An 18,667-nucleotide genomic window follows, 5' to 3' on the forward strand; every position below is an offset into this window, starting at 1 on the left:
AGAGCAACAAAAGAGTTTCCTCTCCTAATCTCTGTTAAATTAGACTAGACGTGCGTAGCAGTGTGGGCTTCCTGGAGAGGATAAAGGGGCTTGAGTAGTGACTGGAAGTGGACTGTGTGGTTATGATATTATTAATAAAGGCGGCATGGAGGGTGGACAAGTGCTGAAGCTGCGTGTGTGTGTGTGTGTGTGTGTGTGCGTGTACATGCACATGCACATGTGTGTTGGTGGATGAAAGTGACAGAGAGTGAGAGAAACAAAAGGAGAGAGAGGAAGCAGCGGTACAGTTGTGTAACACTGACATCTTGTGACCAGATGTGCAAAGTGAGTCACTGACTTTATGTTGGACCACAGAAGACAGTTGATTCCTGTTACATTTCCATTCCCTGAGAGGATTGCTATACTCAGACACCCCAACTGAGAACCACAATTAACACTGCACAAAATAAACAATTTCCTCAAAACTGTGTTAATAGATTACCTGCTAACTATTACTGTTGCACTAATGTGTGGTCTCTTCAATTAATTAAAACTACTTGACACAATAATTTACTACCAGAGATTCTTATCTAATTACGACTTGCACAGACAGGGGCAAGCAATATGGATAAAATCCTGTATCATGATACTACTCTGGAATATGGAGATCAGATAGCCAAGGCAGTGATGTGTTTTTGGCCAATCCAGGAAAATGTCTACCTGATAAATCATGGTACCTCATAATATGATGCCAAAATTATAAATATCCAATAACATCATAAAACACTCCCTCTCACTGACTTGCAATATCGCCCACATTCAGATTCAGCATATGACACCTCTAATTTGTACCACATAATTTTGCTTTATGTTACATGTTTTAGTGGCTTTAAGTTTGGCCTAAAAATCCAAACCACAACAGAACTCTGAAAATACAACCAGCTGTTTTATTGCTTTTCCTGTGTTTTACTTACGTGCTGCTCTCTGTATAAGGGTATAAAACACAAAATGAAATATAAAAAAAGATAGATCCACAAGATTTCATGATTATGAAGGACCTAATTGATAGTGTATTTTGTGGTGCAAATTCCCTTTGTGGTGGTGGTTGTCAAATTAAACATTTGTAGTGTGGTGAGTGGCAGTAAAGAACTGACGCCAGTAGGAGGCGACAGAGGACAATTAACGGAGTACCTATCTATCTATCTATCTATCTATCTATCTATCTATCTATCTATCTATCTATCTATCTATCTATCTATCTATCTATCTATCTATCTATCTATCTATCTATCTATCTATCTATCCGACAATGTTGGTCTATAGTATTTCATTTCAAAATAAAAATAAGATAGTCTACTATAATAAAGTTAGCTGCCATATCTGTCTTCCTCTCTAATATAATTTCTGAAGGGAGGAAAGTTACTGTAAATCAGCATTAGGTCTTTGTTCGTACAGTAGCCAGCCTCTTGGGGTCTTGATGCACGCACACACGCACGTGCATGTAACCTACAAATCCCCACACCAAGCAGACACAGACAGAATGAGAGGCGCAGGTGTGTACTGAGAGCTCGTTTCAGTTTTTCTCTTTATGAAGCGATACACTCGTCATCACTATCAAAACTTTATGCGCGCGCGTGAATGTGTATGTGTGTGTGTGAGTGAGTGAGAGAGAGAGAGAGAGAGAGAGAGAGAGGAGAGAGAGAGAGAGAGAGAGAGAGAGAGAGAGAGAGAGAGATGGAGGAGTGTTGAGGGAGTGAGAGAAGATTACTGTCGCTTAAGCCTCATGCCTCTCACCCGTTCGCATCTCACCTGCTCTGGGACTTTATCAAACGCACCTTTTGATTTCGTACAGGCAGAGCTCCGTGCTCCTCGCGCCGCCTAAACGCCAGGTGATATGGATTAACTGACTTCCTCACTGTCTGAGGAAAGGTTCGGCTTTTTTTTTTTTTGCAGCGCTTTTCGAAGTTGTTCTACATCCAGGACTGTCGGGACGGCCCGCCCAACGCTCAGGAGGGGATTAGAAAGGAGCTACCCGCTACTCAGTAAGGTCTTTACACCTCATTAATATACAGCCAACTACACTGACTAACAACCACACATTACGTGCCAAAAATAGATGTTTGTCAATAGAAATTGTATTTGTTTCCCTTCAGTACCTCGCTGCAAGCTAGCTAGCAAATGACGGTGCTTTGGCTCGATGAACATCATGATATTTCTAAAGAAAAGATAAAAAGCTAACTTATGCTCAAAAGTGTCCCGTTTAAAGTTCATCAATTAGAAAAATGACAACCACCTTCTGATGTGTGCTCCAAATGAGAAAAGTCTCATTATCAATAAAGTAAATACAAGCACCTGCTCCTCCACCCCCCACCCCCGCCCTCCCAAACTAAATAAATAAATAAATAAATAACTAAATAAATAAATAATGTACTCCAGCTAGGGGAGTGCAGGTGAAAGGTGCCACCCATTCACGACCTCACCTGTTTAAATACACCTAAGTTATATGATGAAGGAGGGGTGCACGTGAAGGGGAGGAGACAGGTTGATAACAGGGACTTTTAAGCTTAATTGGCTGAGAAAGGACTGGAAGGTATGACGGAGGTGGACCTAGTGCTCCAGATGTTTCACTTCATTCAGTTTGGACACAGACTGAGGCATCCCCCGGCTCCTTTCAAAGCAAATGACTCAGTCATTTTCTATATTCAACTGCTGCTTAAGAATTGATGAACAGACTAATAGTACATAGTCTGTGTGAAATCAAAATGTGTTTTACTAATGCATCACTGCAAGCAGGAACATGCACAGCCACACAATCAAACACTTATTGTGCGCACACAGACACACACACACACACACACACACACGCACACACACACACACACACACACACAGACACATTACTACATGCATTTTACAGTAAGATGTTGCTCCAGATATTTTGCTGCATCATGCTTCAGCCTCTTGATGCCATTGTAACATGCCAATATGGAGCACATTGTGCAGTTGTGTAGGAGGCCTGGCTCCATCTGCATGTGAACTGTATGTGCACAGATCAGTAGGTGTGTACAATCTATACATGTATCTGTTTTTCATGAAGAGATACGAGTACAAAGGGAACCCTGACACTCGGCGCAGAATTGAAACAGAAGAAGAAGAAGAGGAAGAAGAATATGAGGCCGGCAGCGTTCTGACGGCCCTCCCAGGCTTTACTAATTTATGATGTTATTTTTAGGCTCGGCTACATTTTTGATGCTTCGTATTTGTCAAGTTTAATACTGAGAGAAAACTTGGGGTGTGTCTGTCAACCTCTTTGTACGTAACTACGTGCCAGGAAAAAACAGGACACACTCATACAAGCACACTTTCAGACAATGTGTGTGGATTCTTAAAAGGCCCTTATATAATAATAATAACTATAATAATAGTAATAATAATAACAATTATGTTTATTAGCATAGCATGTTTTAAGACCAACATCAACAAAGTGCTTTTTATATAACTGCATGCATACACTCGCACACAACTGCATTGTTCAGCTTTAGTGCCTGATGAAACCAAATTTCCCTCAGCTCCTTATTCACTGTCAGAGCCGCAAAACTTTACATTCAGTGGTAAAATAAGAAGCAGAGTCAATTTTTTTTATTTCTCCAAACTCATTAAGTTACATATTGAACTCTTGACCCCAGAACTCAACATCAGACCTCACATTGTGCTATACTTAGGCTACTTTTGAAACCTGAATATTGTAAGAGGTAAATCCTTTTAAAACGTTTCTCAAAACATCTGAGGATGTGAAAGGGTCAGAAAACTTTCCCAATGAGCAAAAGCTAGAGCTGCCACCAATAAAAAAATGCAGCTTTCCCTGACTTATTACTGCACAGTGGTCAATCAGAAAGTAAAGATGTTAAGAGGAACTGCTCTAATGAGGTCTAAAAGGTTTTCTGTCAACCTTAATCTCCTCTGCCATAAAGACAGCACTTTCGACCAAGTTTGGCTTCAATCTGAAACTCACGATTAAAGGGTTTTCCAACAACAGCAGAAATAGTTCTTTAAGCGCTTTTAGTGCAGTTGGCCTATCAGAGGTTATCCATCAGTTCTTATTGGACAGAGATAAACAATAAACTGATACCTGCCTGCTGATTCAGTGAACCTTTACTTTAGATTTTACCTCCATGGATTCTGAAATGTGCAGCTGTGATAGTGCCAACTTAACCCAGTGTAGTTTAACACATATCTCGGTTTAGTAGTTATAGTGTGGTACTTTTTTAGTTTGGGGAAGGGAAGGGAAAACAAAATGAATGCAGAGGATGGCTTGTTCGTCATTTATTTAAAAAAAAATGTAAACAATAAATCTCATTGTCCATCATTCTTATTCAAAAGTCATAGGGTCAAGCAAGAAACTGAACTTCAATATCAATCTGTCAGAAATGCTTCAGCATTATTATGAAAGACTCTAACTTGCATACCCACAAATACAAAGTAAATACTATGTCATTAAGACAAGTGTAGTTGCTGACTTGTTGTAAATAAATCATTAGGGGCATCAGTGCAGTTTAAGCGTACTGCATTTACTTCTACAGCTTATGGTTGTATATTCAGTCAAGAGTCACTATTTGAAGTTTTGCACAGTTACATAACTTTATGTAGACATGGAGATCCATCCATTGATGATGTGAGCAACTGCAGTGAATAATAAATCCATCCACCCATTTTCTGCTGCTTACCTAAGGTCGGGTCTCAGTGGCAGCAGGTCAAGCAAAGTAATCCAGACACCCCTTCCCCTAGCAATGGCTAGGCGTTCCCAGCCCAGATGAGATATATGATCTCTTCTGCGTGTTCTGGGTCTACCCCAGGGCCTCCTAATAGTTGGACGTGCCCAGAAGACGTCCACTGGAAGGAGCCCAGGGATCTTTACCAAATGTCCAAACCACCTCAACTGGCTCTTTTCAATGGAAAGGAGCAGTGGGTCTAAGGCGGCTATATCTCTAAGGCTGAGCCCAGCCACGCTCAACTCATTGCAGTGGTCACAAACCCTGAAACACGGGTGTGGGTGGAGTTCGGGGAGGCCATGGAGAAGGACTTTCAGTTGGCCTCAAGGAGATTCTGACAAACTCAGGAAGGGGAATCAGGGCTTAGCCCAGGCTTTTTTTTAGCAGGGCACTAACTCAGAGCAGGGATATTGTTGACCAGTGGAAAGACCACTTTGGGGAACTCATGTCCGACTCCATCTGAAGACTCGGGGTAAGCCTCATCCATATACTTGGCAGATGTCGCTGAGGTAGTCAAGAAGCTCCTTAGTAGCAAGATTCGAGGAGTGGATGTGATTTGCCCATAGATGCTGAAGGCTCTGGATATTGTCGGGCTGTTTTGACTGACACACCTCTTCAATGTTGCATGGAGGTTGGGGACAGTGCCTGTGGACTGGTAGACCAGGGGGGTGGTTCTTCTTTTCCAAAAAGGGGGCAGTGGGGTGCGCTCAAACAATCAGGGTAACAGTGCTCAGCCTATGCCAGAGTGCTTGAAAGGAGGCTGTGATTGATTTTTGAACCTCGGGTTCAGGAGGAACAGTGAGGTTGCAATAACATTGCAAACAAATGCACTCTATATAGATTATAATGTTTCATAGCCTGGTATTGTGTACAGTATGTTGGCTCAGTGCCATGGCTTACTGGGACTGGAAGGAAGGAACTGAACCACTGTTAGTGAAATTTGTTCGATCTGTGACCAGTGAAAATGTCTGCTGTGAAAAACGTTTGCTCCTGGGTGAATAGACCTTTGTTTGTTTGTGTTCCTTGAGACATAAGATAACTTAAGTTTGGTTGAACAATGTTGGTACAGTTTTTGTGCAGTCTGCCAATCTGTGTCAGTGTCAGTGTAATGACTGAAAACCCATAATACTACCAAATGATGGATCTGAGGCTCACCCAGCCCTGTTTTCTCATTTCCGTTTGTCGTACCGTTATGCAACGACTAAGGCTTATTATTTTTATATTGAATAATCTGGAAATCTAATCTGAAAACAATGAAAAATGACCATCACAGTATCCCAGAGCACAAGTCTGACAAACAGTCCTAAACTCAAAAATGTTAGACCAAGACAAGCAGCATATTGTCATATTTTAGATGAATATGTAGAACTATCAAATGTTTGGTGGGTTGGTTTTGCTTAAAAGTTAATTGTAATAACTCAAATAATTGATTAATTGACTGAGCTAACAGACAGCACTTTCTGGATTGAACTGGTACTGAAAATATATTATGTTTATGCAAATATGTAGAAATTATTATATATATATATATATATATATATTTACTGTATTGGTTTCCACTTCATTTTCTCAGAGTATCTACAGAGTGTTTGTTAAACAGTGCCAGAAACTTCATTTCTGTTCTTGACAGGCTAAGATAACTAAGTAAATAGAAGCATAAAGAGGCATGAGAACTATTTTTCAAATAGCCAACTATAACATTTGGCAAAAGGACACATCAAGTAAACCAGTGTCAGAAATCACCCTCTTTAATGGACTTAAGTTACCAGAACCAGTCTAACTGCTCACATGTCAGTGGATTAATTACCCTACTGATCAGTAAAGCCAGTGGCTGTGTGTCTGTGTCTCACTGACTAATGGCAGTTGATGTCTATGATGTCTGTCTCTGTCTTCCCTCTCTCTCAGTATTATTAGACAGAACAAGATGGAAGTAGCTAGAGATTCACTATCTAACGCTGCTTTCATCAGTCAGTTCACAACAGGATTTGTGGAACAAATAGATAGGAATAAACTTTGCAACATTAGACAGACAAAAATACACATGAATGAATATGATAGCACTGGTGTTACCTGGTATCCTATTTTCATGTTTGCCGTAAACATCCATTTACTCTATTGATGGAGTGGAGAATCGAAGTTAAATGTGTTTTCTGAATCAAAGCCAGCCGTCTGCCCTCTGAGACTCAATGCTCATTATAAATTGCAATGAATCAGCTAAAGAGAGAAATACAACACATTATCTAAAACCTTCGTTCTGTTTGGCTCTGTGTACAAAACCAGTAAAACAAAAGACAACAACTTTGTCCTAAAGTGGAATAACTTTAATGTAGGTTACATGTACTGTACTTGACATTTTATCATGTGTGACTTAAGAGACACACAACCACACATGTATACCCACTGTTACACAGCCACCCACTGTCTGTGTCAATTAAAAGAAAGACATTTACCTGAAAAGGTCATTAGGTTACAAGGATTGTGTGTGTGTGTGTGTGTGTGTGTGTGTGTGTGTGTGTGTGTGTGTGTGTGTGTGTGTGTGTGTGTGTGGGTGTGTGCGTGTGTGCGTGTGTGTGTGTGTGTGTGTGTGTGTGTGTCTGACTACATTGTGAGCTGCTAATTGGATTGGGTCCCCTCACTGCCTTTAGAGTAGTGGACATACATGTGCAGTGTAAAATACAGCTAATTTAATTAATCAGACTAAAATGTATATATCAAAGGTTGTAGAATAAATTCTCATTTATTTAAAAAAAAAAAAAGCAATATTCTGTCACATAGACAGTTTCGATACAACTATTGCATTTGCTGTCTTTTCCAGGAAAATAATTGGTGTACAGGGAGTGACGTGTTTTGCAGTCAGAGTCCTGTGTTTCGTGGATACCTGCAACAACCCCAACCTCCTCCTAATTCGGAGTTTGTCGCTCTTTATACTGTCACCTGACTTCCTTCTTTGCTCCCATTGTAATTACTACAGCCACTACTACAGATCTGCTTGCACAGTCAGTTGGTAAACTTGTTTTCCCACTGTAGCCTTTAGGTCTTTGCAGAAGTCATTTCTCCTGTTAACCAGAAAAGATACTTGCAACTGGTCATAAACTAACATGAAGTAGTTGCATATTGCTTGAAAGAATGAAAGCAACATGTGCAGGAAATTTTCAAAATGTTTCCCCTATAAAGTGAATACAGCTTTACACTGCAAACAGTATTTTTAAAATCTGATTTTCACCTTTGTTTTTGTGTTATGAATTTTTTTTTTATTAATGTGGCCAAATTTATAACTTGTCTAGTACCTGTTAAATTAACGATTAGAGTTTGTCTGAGGTTTTTTATGAGGGTGGCCTGGAATGTTGTTAAATTCCACCCCTGGAAAAGAAGTTCCCAGATTTTTTTAATAATATGGTTCTAGTTGTAAGTCGTATTTCTACATAATCCAACATAGTACAACACGTACTCCTAATACAGTGACAATAACTGCCAGGATGTTTAGAGTATGTGAAACCCAGTTACTGATAATAGCTAAATTAGCTTCATATATAAACCCCAGAATCATTCCTGAGTAATATTTGAAACTGAGGTGTGTGACACATAGACATATGTTCTTTAGGTTTCCCTACCAGTCACACCCCTCACCCTCTTCTTGCTCCCTTCTTGTATCACTCACATTTCCCTTTCTCATCGTTCCTCTCTTTGCTACCTCATGTGTTTTCTCTCTCTCTCTCCCCCCATGTCTCTCCCTCTCTTTCCCCTCATTCTCTGTCTTCCTCTGTGCGTCGGTATGCCTGTTAGTTGTTGTTAGAGTGAAGCGGCTGCATTATCTAGATACATTATTGATGCACGCAGCACTCTGACCAACGCGCACACACACGCGCACACACACACAAACTTCATCCACTCACTCACATAATAAAAACATACATACACTCATAAAATCCAGCACATCGTTGCACATATACACAAATCATACACACAATCACAAAGAGCATGTGCCTCGATTTGTTTTTGAATGTGAGCGGCTGCGAGAGAGAAAAGAAGAACGGCAGCACACGTGCATGCTGCTGTTTCCTCATGGCTGAGAGAACACAGCTGATTCTCCTCTGTTTTTAAGAAAAAAGTGAAGATGTCATGCTGTTTGAAATGCACACACCAAAATTAAGCAAACACCCCATTCGCAGCCACATGCTGAGCTAATAGTTTAGCGTTGTGTGTGCTTGCTTAACACCCTCTAGTACTTTGAGAGGAGCTGGAGACACGGAGGAGCTGCAGGGAACAATCAATCTTTAAAAATAGCTAAAGAATGATGAAAAGAGACGGATTCAGAAAAGCTGAGAAAGACAGCAGGAAACAGTGAGAGGAGGGAGAATTATGAAAGAGAAAAGTACTGAGGGGTGAGAATTTGAGTGGTGGGAAGGCAGAAATGGGAGGGAGGAGGGGTGGGGGACAGAAGAGTTCCCAGCATCTCTTTTCCCAGGGCTTTGTAAGGGCCTCATTAAATATGGATGGTGTTTGGAGCAGTGCAGGGGCAAGTGGGACTCCACAAACAGCTCAAGCAGCCCGGGCAGGCCCATCCTACTGCGATGGAGCCCTGCTGTCTCTTTTGCCTCGTCTGTCTCTCTGTCTTCCTCCTCTCATCCCACGACTCACTTCTCTGTCTTGCCCCTTTCTTCCTCCCTCCTTCGCTTCCCACCCCATATCCCTTTTCCGACCTTTCTCTCTGCCGTCATGTGTGTCTGTCTATCAAACTCTCAGATGGGAAAGTTTGTCTTTTTTGCTGCCTGGCCTGTCTGTTATTGTCTTTTCCCTTCACTCATTTTCTCTTATCCTCCTCTTTGTGTCCTCCTTTCATCCCTGCTCCTTTCCCTCCCTCTATGTGCCCATGATTACCGAGTTATTTGATAGGTGCATGTGAATGAAGAGGGAAGCACCCCTCCATTGTTAACTCTCTTCATCATAGCTTTCTCATCCTTTCAGAAGAAAATCATGTGTAGTGCGCTGAACAGTGATATAACAGATAATAATACTTAGGCACTGGCACTTACTTTTCTATATCTTTCTACTTGTGTATGTGATTGGCCATCCATCAAGCTATGGAACGGTCTTTCCTAATTCCTATATGAAATGATACTGACGATGATTGAGACTGCAACAACCCTAACTCTTAATTCTGCCCTCAGGAGATGAAGGCGAGTCACCCTGGTCCTCTTCAGCAGAGCGATGGACAGACAGAGAGCAGAGCGGGACTGTAACTGGCGCCTTCATGGAGCCCTGATACACAGGGCAGAGAGCAGGTGTGTGTATTTCTGTCTTTCTGAACCAGTAATCACAAATGTGAAACAGATTGTACACAGAAATTAAAATGACGATATTAGAGCATTAAGAGAGCGTAAGGAGAAAGTGAATCAGGCAGGCTGTCTGAGTTATAGTTTTAGACTATAAGACAGGTCTGTTACCCTAAACAGACCTGTAAGGTTGAGGGGAAGCTCAGTCTAATCTGGCTCAGCGGGAGTGACGCACAAACGCACAGCCTGCAGACACACACTGTAATCCCATTTGCCTGCTCTGTATGTTATTGTGTAAATCCATGTGTGTGTGCATTCAGAGCATTATGCTAGAGTAGTGCAGCAAATTGAGAGTGAAAGTTTCAGCATATGTTTTCCTGCCCACTACAAAATATGTTCATTTACCAGAGGGCTGTCACAGTTTGAAAAATCAAGTTCAAACAAATTTGACATAACACATAAATCGTTCAAACTAACTTGAACTTGAACTCCGGCTTGGGCGATAGTCAAAATTTAATATCTCGATACAGCCCAGGCCAGATTTTGTGTTATGCAACATTATTACATTGGGTGTTTTTTTTCTTCTTTTTTTTTGCAGGGGATTCTAACACTTTAACACTTTTTAATAATACATTAATACATATATTATTGTAGTAATTGTATGTTTAAGGTGGTTTTTTTTTTTTTGCATTTTATGTTTCAGTTATAAGTGATGCTGCCACTAAACACCAGTTCAAAGTTGTCAAGGTGCAATGTACAGTGAGCAAAGCAGTGAAATCAGGGTTGAATATTAACTATAACCCATATAGCATATTTCAACTCAAGATGACATTTACATACTACAGAGGAGTCACATGCCGGATGCTTGAGTGGTCGGATTGTTGTTACACAGGAGTTTTGTATCGCCACATATAAACCACAACAAAATACAAAATTGCTTATATGCTTATTTTAAGATGATTAGTGGCTACCATCAGATTTTTGTCAGAAGCCATAGGTAAATATGAATTGATTATCTGGAGGCTGATAGAACTGTGCTGAGATTCATGATATCAATAACTTACATGGTTCGTAATGGTAACCAGCACCACTCGTGATTTTTAAATCAGCCCCACCTTTTCAGTCTCTCACCGCCTGCTGTGCATGCACAGTCACATGATTATTGCAAAAATGTTGTTCATACAACCAATTCCAACAATATTAATGTGAGCAAATGGGTGGGGAATTTATTGCAGAGGAAAAGTAAGGCTAGGGTATGCTAGACGAAACTAGCATGATAAACTACACTATACATTACAAAAACTGTTTATGTGTGAAATGCAAAGAGAAGAATATGGATAGAGGGAGAACAGATGACTACATGAATGAATGAATGTACAAGAGAGCATGTAAGTGTGGGCAGTGGAGGATAATCTATAAATTCTGCTGCAACCCCATTATCAATGTGTGTGTGCATGTGTGTGTGTGTGTGTGTGTGTGTGTGTGTGTGTGTGTGTGTGTGTGTGTGTGTGTAGTTTTCTGCAGCATTTGTTACACTGCCCAGCCCCAGTCTCAGCATTAAAGGAAATCCAATGTTTCTGACAGATGACATCAAGGTTTCCTGCAGCAATTTTATAGGAGAGGTGTGCCAACTGAAATAAAGGCTGTCCAGAAAGAAAAGTTTTATACATTTGGAAAAGCAGAGGCAAACGGCTCAGTCAGTGACCGTGAGGTGAGGGTGTGTGAGCACGAGCGGGGGAGTGCAAGCTGCACTGCAGGTCAAAAGCCAGGCTGAAATTAGCTTCATAGTCACCAGTCGGACCAGCTGTACCCAGTATGGTTTGAATCAAGTTAAGGTTTGATTCACTGAAATAAGATGTGGCCCAGCTCCGCTCATTATTTATTCACATTATAAAGTTATGAATTTTTTCAGTAGGTCTGTGACGATTGCATAAATGACTCTGATCAGAGAATTATTATAAAGAAGAGCACAGAAGCTGGAGACAGCTTGACTGTCTCATGTCTGGAGGAAGAACCACCTCTGTTTTCCTGGGGAAACCCTAGACATGACATCATGTTGGGATATTTCCAGTGCAGCTACAATGGAATTTGACGGGAGAAATACCAAACCACACTGCACCTGTTTGGTGTTTTGGTAACTCATATATATGTATTATCTTTTCACGCAAATAAAATCATCAATCCATCAATCATATAATGAAAAACATAAATCCTGCAAAACATTCATTTTATTGCTAGTACATATATATATATATATATATATGTGTGTGTGTGTGTGTGTGTGTGTATATACATATATACATATATATATATATATATATATATATATACAGTATTTACTAAAATGTTGTTAATGGAGATGTTATGATGTGAACCACTGTGATGAAATATGTTCAGTATGAAAAATTGTGATTTCAGCTTCAATCGTGACTTGATCAGACCTTGGCAGCACCAAGTCTCAGCTGTGTGGGTGTGGACACAGTAACACAGCCATGACAGATGAACATGCCTGGTCTGTAGAGGTTGTCCAGTTCATTCAAAACTAAAATATATTTCAATCAGGGGAGACATCATTTCGAATTAACGAATAAACTTTTATTGCCATGTACAAAACAAGAGAGGAAAAGTGAGCGATGTGAGAGTCTTTGGTGGATTAGACCCGATCATGATGTCATCATATGTCTAAAGGGGATGAGGCTGTGGGAAGTATAGGAAACCCGCCAAAAGAAAATAAAAAGTAATGAAAAATGACAAACAGGCTCCATATATCAATCCTTTGCTTACAGAGGACTTCTAGTGAAATAGGTAATGAGAAGGCTATACAGACAAATACATGCTGAAAAGAGAATAATTATGGTTTTATTAATTATATTCAATAATTGGTGAATGAGGTAGCGTTCCTCATGAATTGTAGATGACATCGCTGTAGGTCTGAAAAATCTTATGGGGAGGCAGTTCTGTATTAATTCAATCAATCAATCAATCAATCAATCAATCAATCAATCAATCAGTCAATTCTGACTAAATGTGAAAGTTAAAGATGTGGTTGAACGCCAGAACAAATTCAAGATCAGTATGTGCAACACAATGAAAGGCAAGGACCAGACTGAGATGAAGGTCATGAAACCAATAGAAATTAAGGTCAGTATGCCAGCTTAAATAAAATGTTAAAACAACCTTATGGTTCAACAAACAAACAGAAATTAAGGTCAGAAATGACAAACACAATGATGTAGCACATAAAAGGTCAGCAAAGACCAAACTGAAATAAAGGCTAATAAAAACAAACAGAAATTAAGGTCAGTAAATCCATCTGGCCAAAGGAATGTTAAGGTCCAATGACCAGAACAGAAAATACAGTGTTGCTGGGGTCACACGACCATGATTCAGCATGTAAAACATAAAGGTCAGGGTAAGGACCAAACTGAAACAAAAGGTCGAAATACTAAACTGATTCAGCTAAAATAAAATTAGGTCAGATAACCAGAGAGAAGTTAAAGTCAGCAATGGCTAACAGACATGAAGGCCCCACAGCCAAACTGAAAAGTTATTCATGATGTCGCAAAGACCATGCTGAGGTAGAGATGATGAGAATGGTGTTTATAAGATTGTATAAAGTAAGTATGCCAGGGACAGCCACCCCCAGTTGAATGGCACAAGCAGTTGTAATGACCAGACCACCACCAGTCACAATGTATGCATGACTTAATGAGGATTGGGATCACAACCTTGATTACGAGACAGCGCTGATGTCATGCGATGTAGGAAAGGTTTAGAGATAGAAAAGATTAGAAAATAAACTAGAACAAGAGGGTCAAAACATATACGTTAAATGATCCAGCAAACAATCAGGAATGTCTTGAGATTTAAATGCAGTACATCATTCAATACAAATGAACGCGCAAACTGTGATTGTCGAATAAGTGTAAGAACATGATCATTGATGAGGAGCACCCGGCAACTGCTGATTGTCACTTGACGCATGCAAAGAATTCCCAAAGCTGGATCCAGATTTACATATTTATACAGTGCAAAATATGAGGGAGGCCAGTACTTGCAAATCATTGTCCTAAACCCCTCCCCAAAAGCCATGAATGGAGGGCATCCTTGGAAAATGCTGAAATGAATCAAAGGAATGCACCAGCACGTCTTCAGGGAAGTGAGGCCATTCAGTGATGAGCAGATGAGACCAGATGCGCAAAATAGCGAAACCGTCATCTGGATGGGATCATGTGGATTGGCACTAAAGACGCCATGTCAAATAACAGGAGATGAAAAAGTGCCTGAGGTTAGAGTCAGGGAGCGAGAGCGACAATATAATATTATTATTAGTATTTATTTATTGAAGTCTCACAGGGGATGCAGAGCACCTAAAAATGTGTATCAGTAAGGACAGAGATGAGCCTGAGCTAAACTGAGGATGATCTATCAGGAAGAATTGTAGCATTGTAGCAGATGAAGAATGAAAAGGATCTTGATCTCTGAGACACTTTTCGTAAAATCTGTGGACCACTGTGGCAGCCAAAGTCTCATGCACCGTGAAGTAGCATACTACTTCAGAATCCACCTACACTGAAGAAATTCGGCAAGATGGGCGAATGACAAATGTAACATATGACATACGTCCGCATATCAAGAGTTATGTTGCTATACATTTTCCCCATCTGGATAGTGAAGACATAATTTACATGTATGAAATACCCACAGCAAAACTTAAACAGTTATTAAAAAATCTACATGATGACTTATATTGTATGAATGTTGTGACCATTAATGTTAATGATATATTTTAATGAATATGAAAGCAATATACATGAAACATTCTACATGCTTATTTCTTATCAATTTAAAAGATACATGTCTATCTTTTAATAGACAACTTATAATATCAACATATTTTGACAAGCTTTAGGGTGGATGTATATAACATATGTCTACAATATAAGCATACATATGCTACATGGTAGACATATATGTCAATATATGCAATAGTTCCAATTCTAATAGGTTTCATAGAATTTAACGAATACAGTATGTTTACTTCATATATATTTGATGTATAAATATTCAGTATGTGTACATATATTACATTTAAATATGACTGAAAGCATCAGCTTGAAAAGCCAAGCTCCTTGACCTCTAAGCTTATGGTTTAATAGAATGAACAACAGCTAATGAAGAAGGTCGCTGTGGTGGCATGAGGCTTAACACTGAGAAGGGGCCGGACAAGTTGTGGACAGGTCGAAGACAAACTCCTTGACTATATCGTCCTGCTGCTACACTATGAACTTGTGTGGAATACATTAAAGGAGAGGACTGACATGGGCTGACATACCTTGATACGCCATAATCAGCTTGTAATAGTAGTTTCCCCCCAAGAGTGAAGATGTGTTTATGAATGCCTACCTAGACAGGCTGTGACATGAGGCCTGAGAAATGATGAGCAGCTTGCAAAGTACGAGTGTGATTGGGCGTGAATGCTGCTGCAGCGTGGAGCCTGGGTGGTGGCGGTGGTCGTCTAAGATGATGCAGAGCTAAAGCAATGCCCACGGTTTGCATGAAGTCGGCCAGGGAGTGTAGAAGTGGAGTCTGCGATGAAGTGACTGCGAGCAGGTGCGGCTAGAGCAGCTGAGTCTTGCCTCAGAAGAATACTCAGACGGATCACAGCTATTGTCTGAACTATCGTCTGGTTCAGAAAGATGCCTGAGGCTGAAGAGAAGTTGAGACGCAGGAAATCTGCTCATCTGTTGGAGCCGCTGCACATAGAGCAAGATGAGTGCTGCCGCCTGCAGATTTGGATGCGATCTCCTGTGGCATGCGTGCTGGGATTCATAACCTCTCTGAGAGGATCATGATTGGCGTCTGACAGGGGTGAGGAGAATGTATGCCGTTCGAAGCAATACACACTGAGGGGAGAAAAGATTTTGAAGTTTGACTGGGACAACCTGATTGGCTGGTTGAGATTGTGGTGAGATCTGATTGGTTACCGACAACACCTGAAGTCAGCTGATTACAAGAAGTGGCTGAGAGAGAGAGAGAGCGGGAGAATTGTGAATGGAAGAGGCAAAAAGATAGTCTACCTGATTGAAGCATAAAAATGTCAGCCTTTCATTATAAAATGAATTATGGATTATGTTGGAAACGAAAGATGATGCACAAAATAATATGACAGCATAGTGAGAAGTTGCTGATGTGTAATTCTCTTGTGTTGGAAGCACAGAGAAACAAACAAATGTGAGAAATCTGATTCCTCCCAAAGCTAAACAGTAATCTAATAGAAAGAGAGGGAGAGTGACACAAGCAGGGGATTGCATGGTGAACAGTGGGATAGCGCCACAACAATGATTTAAAGAGACAGCAAACAATAATTTAGATAAAAATCCAGGATCAGTGGGAAAAGCTTTTTTTCTTAATTTTCCAGGGAAACTGAACAACATGCCAAAGTAACAGAAGCACAGGGCAAATCTTAGTGCCTGGTTAAATGAATAGTCCAAAATTTAGGGAAGTACAGTTGTTGGCTATCTCTACATAAGATAAAGAAAATAATATAACAGGCTTATAAATACTGAAAGCAGAGAGCAGCATCTCTTTAACACTTTCACATTATGTGCACACTGTATCTCATTTAATTGATTGAATAAATAAAACTGAAATAGATACATCAACCTGAAAGATGATTCAGCAGACTTGAACTTATTTCTTACACCTGACCTCTCTGTGTTGTTGCCAGATTGGTTTTGTGTTGTAATTCTGCCAGCAACAATATCCAGGTCAGTAGGTAGTGCAAGTACCTGGCAGCACATGCTGTAGCTGTAGATCCTTATAGAGGTTGTGCCAATGATTCAATTTGTTTGTCAAGATAAACCTCCACTTGTTTAACTGCTTGGATTTTTCTGTTATCTGGTTTTACTTTTTCTAGTTTGTTCAGAAAAGCACTATATGAATAAAGTTATTATTATTATTAGTAGTAGTAGTAGTCGTTTCTTATAAGGTGATTAACAAGATTGAAAAACAAAAATAATAATATGATAATGTCTCTCTTGATAATTTAAAAAAGCAGAAATGTTGAGAACCATTATATTAAAGGTCTGTTTTTTCTGCATACAGTTTATAATTATGGCACAGAATAACAAAGAATATAACAGTTTTGCACCAGCAGCTCTTTACTCTTTTTTTGCCTTTACTTCTGACTGAGATGCAGGGGCAGGCCCGTACCTGTATTTCTGTACTGGACAAACAGAGATGAAACTCAGCTCCTTGCAAAAGTACAAGCAAAATGTGTTTCTCCAAATGTCAGCTCTTCACTTTGGAAGTTGAAACTCTGGTGCAGACCAAACAATGGACCAAGACTGATAAAATGAGGTTTTTGAGCTGTAAACTCAGGTTGTTTTGACAGTTCTGACGCTTCGTTTCCTGGAGCCACCACAGGACTGTGTGATCAGTGTTTTATTCTGTGTCCCATGGGAGTTCCTCATTAAAAGCTCTATCCCTCACTACTGTTACAATACAAGATATCTTGTTTTGAGCTGTCCATCATTATTTATCAGATTTGAGTTACAGTTACAGTTGCAGAGTAATTATGCTTACAACCACCCACTTCTCTGCTGGCCCTTTGGCTCTAATCCACCAGAGAGGAAAAAAAATAAATGCTACAATCTCTGTCAGTGTGAACATTAAATAAACTACAGCTTAAGGGCAACAGTGTTTTGTTCTTTGGTGAGTGTAGTGAACTACAGGTGTCAATAGAAGCACACAAGCCTTCTTTTCCAAATCTTTCCACATGCCTCATAAATCTCTCAAATGGACAATAAGACAAGAGAAAGAGAAAATGCTTAAAATCCAATCTTTGTATTATGAGAAACCAATAGTGATGAGTTGAAGAGTCAGCAATGGATGCCTGATGCAAGAATATTTATTTAAGTGTAAGGTTGAGAAATGCAATTTGTCTTGTGATTGATGTGAGAAGGAAGTAAAGTATTATATTTCCTGCATCCTCTAATATTACACCTTAGAAAAAAAAAGTCTGGCAACATTTCCTGTCTCGTCTTGTCTCATCATGGACACTGTGGTTGCTGTACAGTCTCAAGTCTGTTTCTGTGATCAGACCTCTGGGCTTGTACTTCATCAGTATAGTCAATCAAAGCCACTTAGGAAGGTAAACACGTTTATGGGATTACAGGGGATTGGTTGTGTATGAAGGCTTTGTCCCAGTGTTTGACATTTGAAATGCACAGACATTTGGCCGTAATCCATCCCAGATTATCCACTTTTAGGAAGGAAGTAACTCCTCTGGAAATCCACGATTTCAGAGCTTCGGGCCCGTTACGTCTCTTTGTATTTGTGTATGTATCCGTTTCACTCATGAGGTCACCGTGCTGGGGAGCTAGTTGGATTATTCTGACCCTAACAAACCTGAGTACACTGCATTGTGTCTCTGTAACCTGAGACGTGAGATACCGCGAGCAAAGCAAACAGGAAGAGTGATGTGTGGACGAGCTAGAAGTGAGGGGCTGAAAGGATGAAAAGGGAGAAAGAGAGAGAGAAGCAGGAGAGGGGCATTCACAGACAGATGGATGGATAATGTGCTTATGACTCAAGATCCCCCAGGAGACATTGCTGTCTGGCTGTGTCACTCACCACTTTCAT

General features: G+C 40.1%; 1 protein-coding gene across 2 annotated transcripts in view; it reads left to right on the top strand.

Moving 5' to 3' along the window:
* Positions 1 to 1,719: 1,719 nt before the first annotated feature.
* Positions 1,720 to 18,667, top strand: part of LOC130162873 (FERM and PDZ domain-containing protein 1) — a 43,771-nt gene continuing 26,823 nt past the window's right edge. The window contains exons 1-2 of one of the 2 annotated variants that reach the window (XM_056366724.1): positions 1,720 to 2,026; positions 9,917 to 10,030. The gene's annotated coding sequence lies outside the window, so the exon portion shown is untranslated. The remainder of the gene's footprint in view (positions 2,027 to 9,916; positions 10,031 to 18,667) is intronic. The other variant, XM_056366731.1, reaches the window with a different exon arrangement.

Source organism: Seriola aureovittata, chromosome 3, assembly GCF_021018895.1.
Source record: "Seriola aureovittata isolate HTS-2021-v1 ecotype China chromosome 3, ASM2101889v1, whole genome shotgun sequence".
Taxonomy (NCBI): Eukaryota; Metazoa; Chordata; class Actinopteri; order Carangiformes; family Carangidae; genus Seriola; species Seriola aureovittata.